The following is a 6,183-nucleotide window of genomic DNA, read 5'->3' as shown; positions in this document are numbered from 1 at the left end:
CTCAAATGATGAATGAAGCGATTAAACTGAAGACTGAAAGCGTGAAGGGTGATAAGGTTGATGAAGGAAAAACTAGATTATTTTTAACAAAAACAAAAAAAAGAAAGATTATTGCAAGATAAAGAATTAGTAGATGGATGAGTGAGAAGAAATACAAGGCTTTTTTTATTTGGTTTTAATTGTTGCTTTCTGAACTTTATAATATAATTTTTTTTTTTTTTCATGTTGGCGTATTCGTGCTTGATCACGATCATCTAATGAATAATTTGGTTTTTCTTTTATTTCCAGAAGGGTTGTTTTTACTAATGTGAGTGCATTTTTTTGCAGAGTTAGTACTTTGCCAATTTTCTTAACTTATCATCCAAGACCAATCAAAGAAAGATCACAAAAATTTGACCATACTATCCAAAATTCTATTGCAGAAACATAAATTTTATAAACTAATTTACCTTTGCTGGTGTCTTTAAGAATTAAATCGAAGTTTGTAGTGTTCAATTCAATGGCTTTGTCTCTTGGATCGACTATTTCCCGGAGAATCAAGCGTGAGTCCAAGGAAGAAGACCCTAATGTAGATGCTGACACCGGAACAATTTATTCATACATCAAATCAAATTGAAGCGGCTTTGTTTCACGGGTCCATGGAGATGAGTCAAGTGCGCTTCTTCATTTTATTGTTAATTATTTCGCAAATAAAAAAAAAAATATTCAAACAAGAGACGGGTGTGTGTTGCCGACAAGAAATTGTTTCTTCGATAGTAACTAAGAAGATGTCATTTACAGTCTTTTTTAACAGGGTTTTTAGTTAAATTATTTTTTCTGTTTCGTTTTTATTAAGATAGAAACATAAATAACAAAATAAAAATAAAGGGCAAAACCCATGCAAGAGCAAGCCCAATAACCGAAAGATTAACCTTGTGGAGGCAGAGTCGATCATGTACAACACATAGTCGTCATTAGTCATATATTTGACATGGAACTCCATAAAAATAATAATTAAAAAATACATAATTATACTTTACTTCACTTTTAAAGTAGAGTTTAAAAAAAAAAAAAGGTAATCTATAAATGCTACACAACTTTTTCTACCAAAACAAAATATAGAACTATTCCAAACTAGGAAAATACACATTTACAACCAAATTTAAAACTGTATGAAGTTATATTAATAATGCACACTACATTATGTTACTTACATCCTTATTCACAAATTCAAAGATTTCACATATTCATGTAACACACTTTTTACTGAAATGCTTTTTTACAATATATTATGTTTTTACAAAATGAAACTATAAATAATGATAAAAATTCTATCTATTATTTCTCTTATTCCATTATGTATAAATAATATAAATTAGATATATGTTTGTATATTGAATACACTACATCAAAATAAAATACTGATCAATTATATTATATTAATAAAATTGTACTTACGAGTTAGGTAATAATTTGGGTGTAACGGGTCGAGTAACAGGACATATAGTAAAAAATCAATCCCCGATGCTAGGTTTTTACCATGAGTAAATGAAATAATATTTATTCATTTATTGGTATTATTATTCTTCAAAATGGTTAAATACGGATAACAAGTATTGGTCTGTCCGAACTTACTACACTAAAATCATTTTAATACATTAATATAAATTCACACATTTGCTAGAAAATACAATCACTAAAAACATGTATATAATTTTAAATTATATAAATAATAATATGAACTAAACTAATTACAAAATTATATTGTAAATTTGAAAACTGAATAAACTAAAAATTATTATCGCAATAAATTATTTATCATGCGGTGTACTAAAGGTTCCAATCAATTTATTAATATGTAACTAAAATAATGAGTAAATATAAGTAACTAACATATTTAATTTTTAAAACATATCCACTAATAATAGTATTAAAAATTAACATATTATTAAAATCACATAAATAGTATCAAAATTAATAAACAAACTCTTAAGTAAAGAACATAAAAAATATATATAATCTATAAATTTTTGTCCCGCGGTGTACCGCGGGTTCAAACCTAGTAAACAAAAAAAAAACTAAACCATAGATCTGGAAAAAAAAAATCCAATTCATTTTGAAACCCTAATTTTGATTTTAAAATCAAAGTTTCTAATTTGGATTCTCTAAGTAGAGCATCAAAATAAATGTAACTGAAAACCCTAATTAAACTGGTGTTCTTATGAAATTAACAAAATTGAAATCAATTCAAAGAATCTAAATATTTAAACATCTATGATGGAAGAAAAAATAACCTAAGCTGGCTTGGATCTGCGAGACTTTTCTTCCTCCTCTTCAGTAACATCAATTGATTCATCTGCTTTGAAAGATTTTGGTTAGAAAAAAAAAAGAGATTTTGGTCAGAGAAGATGAAGAACGAAGAGATAGCGTAAAAAAGATAAAGAATGAAAATATAGAGAGGATGAGGGTTGCCTTTAATTAGGGTTGTTAGAATAATTTTGGTAGGAAAACGGTTGGTAAAAATCGACGGATATATTTGTTTGAGATTTCGTCGGAAATTACCGACCGATTTCCAATCGTTTTGAAAGGTTGGAAATTACTGACCAATTCTCGACCAAAAATTAAAAGCAGTTGGAAAATTGGTCAGAAAACGGTCGGTAAATACTGACGGATATATCAGTCGAAATTGACCGACCGATTTCCAATCATTTAAAAAGGTTGGAAATTACCGACCGATTTACAACCGAATTTTATATTTGTCAATTAACAGTTGGAAATTGGTCGTAAAAATTACTGACTAATAAATTGGTCGGAGATTTGGTCGGAATCAACAATGTTTTCTTGTAGTTTAAGAGGAAAAAGTAAAGGAGTTATGAAACTTCTCTCCAAAAGCTCTCTAAAAATCTCTCAGTGTTTTGCTCTCAAAAGTTGCAAGGAAAAATAAAGTTTAGATCTAAACAATGACCCAAAAATCCTATTTATATTCCTAAACACGTCCAGAGACTAATGATGCAAATATGAAAAATTTTGGGGCAGCTTTGTAAATCTTCAAAACTTGTGGGAAAACTTCCAATTTCTTTTTTTGGCTCTGCATCGATCGACACCATCACTTGCATCGACCGATGCTGATCTCTGAATTCGTCTCCCAACTCTACAGCTCAGCCTCAATGCTTGATTAAGCTCCAAATCCTCCTATTTAGCTCCATTATGCTTCCATCCATGCTAAATCCTATAAAAACTCAAAAGATTCTAAAAATACCAAAAAGACTCTATAAATAAGACTTATATCATGGCTAAAAACACCTAAAAATTACATATCTACAAAATTAATAATTTCCCTTCAATGGCTGAATGAATGAATCCAGCTACATATCAAAAAAAAGCTATGGTAAATTGTTTTACTAAGGGAAGAAGATGTATGCTCAACGCCAAATAAGCTAAACTCTTTCTATGATGCCTATAATTAGTGAGTATATTTTGGTCCTAAAAAGCCCAATATAGCCGCTTTAATTAGTTACCTTGGTTCACAGTCTAGGTTTTTTTTAGTCCATTGCCATGACTTGAAAGAGCCGCTTACTTTGGTTCACAGTCTAGGGTTTTTTTAGTCCATTGCCATGACAAAAACGAAGCAACACGTCGCCGGAGATGATTCGGTCTTTGATCTGATTCCTGTTGATCTCGTCATCAGAATCTTGTCGAGACTCCCGGTGAAGTCTATGGCTCAGTGTCGTTGCGTATCAAAGCTCTGGTCGTCCATCATTCGCCGTCCAAATTACAATCTGTTGATCCCGATCAAGTCTCCGGCTACACCAAGGTTCCTTTTCATCGTTAAAAATGGGCTCTACGGACAGAATATGTTCATCTCTTCTTCACCTCAGCCTCAAAATCCAGATAAGTATCAATCTCTTGTAGCCACTCTTCACACAAGGTCAGCCACAAATTACTGTAGTAAAATATGTCCTCCGGTCAATGGTTTGGTCTGTCGTCAGTATATTGGAGAGGATTATATATATGCGGTGATTTCTAATCCTATCACAGGAGAGTACGTAAGAACACCTGAAGTGACAAGAGAGGCGATTCATACGTCAAGGGAAAAAAAATTACTTTGGTTATGATCCGATTGGAAAGCAGTTCAAGGTCATGTGTATGACCTGGTTGTCTTGTGACGGCTCACACGAGTATCAAGTTCTGACATTAGGGACTGGAAACCTTTCTTGGAGAAAGATCCAATGTTGCACACCTCATGAACCTCATGAAGATGATGGAATATGCATCAATGGTGTTTTGTATTATCAAGCAATCATTGACCAAAAACGTTCCATCGTTTGCTTTGATGTTAAGTCTGAGAAGTTCAGTTTTGTCAACATTGATCATTACTTGGCAGCAAAGATCTTCAGACCTTTGATTCTGATAAACTACAAGGGTAGTAAATTAGGTATTATTCATTGTGATATTTACTCTAATTATTTTGATTTGTGGGTTTTAGAGAATGCCGAGGAACATAAATGGTCAGACCATTTCTACAAAATGCCCGAAGTGATGCATCCAACCCGAATAAAATCAGTGTTCTCCGCTGGAATGATTGGTAGTGGCGAGGTTGTATTGTATCGAATATATTCACAGAATTCTTTATACATTCTCTATTACAACCTCGAGAAAAACATTATCACAAGCGTAAGTGTTCAAGTTCCAGGACTTGATTATGTTGTGTATCATGAAGTTCAAACATTTCCAAACTTTGTGGAGGATGTGAAGCTGATGTAAGTGTTTACTTCTTTTACTATTTCCCTTATTTGTTTTTGTTATGAGTTATGATTCTAATGTTGATTTCCGATTGTTATAATTCTTTAATAATCGAAAATATTTTGAATCACTAGTAATTGAAACATGCCTTTTTCTATGCTAAATCGCTATAACATCACATTACCTCATGTCCAGTTGATAGAAGAAGTTAGGCTGCTTCTGTAACTTCGATGAGCCTTCCATGAACCCACTTCTTAGTTGCTTATTACCATATGATTTTCAACATGTAATTCCTTCTAAACGTGTTCGTGTAATAATATAACGTGTATCCTGTTTGGATAACAACATTCCATTATGACTCATGCTAGTGCTACAAAGTCTAAAGCCAAAACAAAGCAAAAACCCTTATATAAGCTTCAGATTTTCCACATAGTCTAAGAAGCAGCAAGCTAGTAATGGATTAGAGTTAAACCCTTCAAAACCTTGGATTCTAACTCTTGTAACAATGTTTCGCTCGAGATCGAAGTAGAGAAGATAGATAGACCGGTCTGATAGAAACCGCGGTGACAAGACAAGTTCACATGTACCTGCCCTGATTCCAACTATGCACAACTCAGTCTCTCCAACAAGGTCCCACCACAAAAAAGGCAACTGGGAGATATGCTTGGTCCATTGGATACCTCCTCCTTGAAGAAGCCACAAACAAAAACTTGTAGCGTGTCCATCAATTCTACTGGGGTTTGAACACTGCATAATACCCAGTTGGCCCTTGTGGTTAACGAGTCGTGAGTCAATACCTGATATATCATGGTTTTTGTGGTTTTTAACCATGATATAAAGAGTCTTTTAGTGTCTTTTGATTTGTTTTCTAGGATGTTTTTGAGTCTTTACAGGTTTTTTGGATTTTGGCATGAAAGGAGCAAAGTGGAGCAATCTGGATCAGTTTGGAGCAATAATCCGCAAGAAATCAACTTGGAATCGATCAGAGGAGATGGTGTCGATCGACACTGCCTTAGCATCGATCGACACCCAGTCCAAACCGACGAGAGAGCCAAATTTGGAAGTTTTACAAAGTTGCCCGAAGTTTTCCATATTTGCAAAACTAGTCCCTGACGTGTTTTAGGACATACATATATATATATATATATATAGTTTTTAGATTTTCCAAACCTTTAAGTTTTATTCTATCAAATTTTATTTTTCCTGCAACCCTGAGATATTTTTGGAGAGCTATTTGAGAGAGATCTGAACTCTTTGAGAGAAGAATTTCTAAACTCCTTCTTATTCTTTTAAATCTCTATTGCTTATTATTCAGAATTATGTTTTGTTCTTCAATGATTATGTCTGAGTAGTTTGCTTGTTAGGTTTAGGGTTTTTCACAGGGATTTTATGAATTATTAGATCTGATTATTTAGGATTCATTATCTATCTAGATCTTCATCTTAGGTTGTTCTTCATATT

The 6,183-nt window shown here is 32.8% G+C and overlaps 1 pseudogene; it reads left to right on the top strand.

Moving 5' to 3' along the window:
• On the top strand, window positions 3,594–4,743 carry LOC104758731 (annotated as a pseudogene).

The sequence above is a fragment of the Camelina sativa genome, chromosome 17 (assembly GCF_000633955.1).
Source record: "Camelina sativa cultivar DH55 chromosome 17, Cs, whole genome shotgun sequence".
NCBI classification, from domain to species: domain Eukaryota; kingdom Viridiplantae; phylum Streptophyta; class Magnoliopsida; order Brassicales; family Brassicaceae; genus Camelina; species Camelina sativa.
This window is presented reverse-complemented; position numbering and strand designations above follow the sequence as displayed.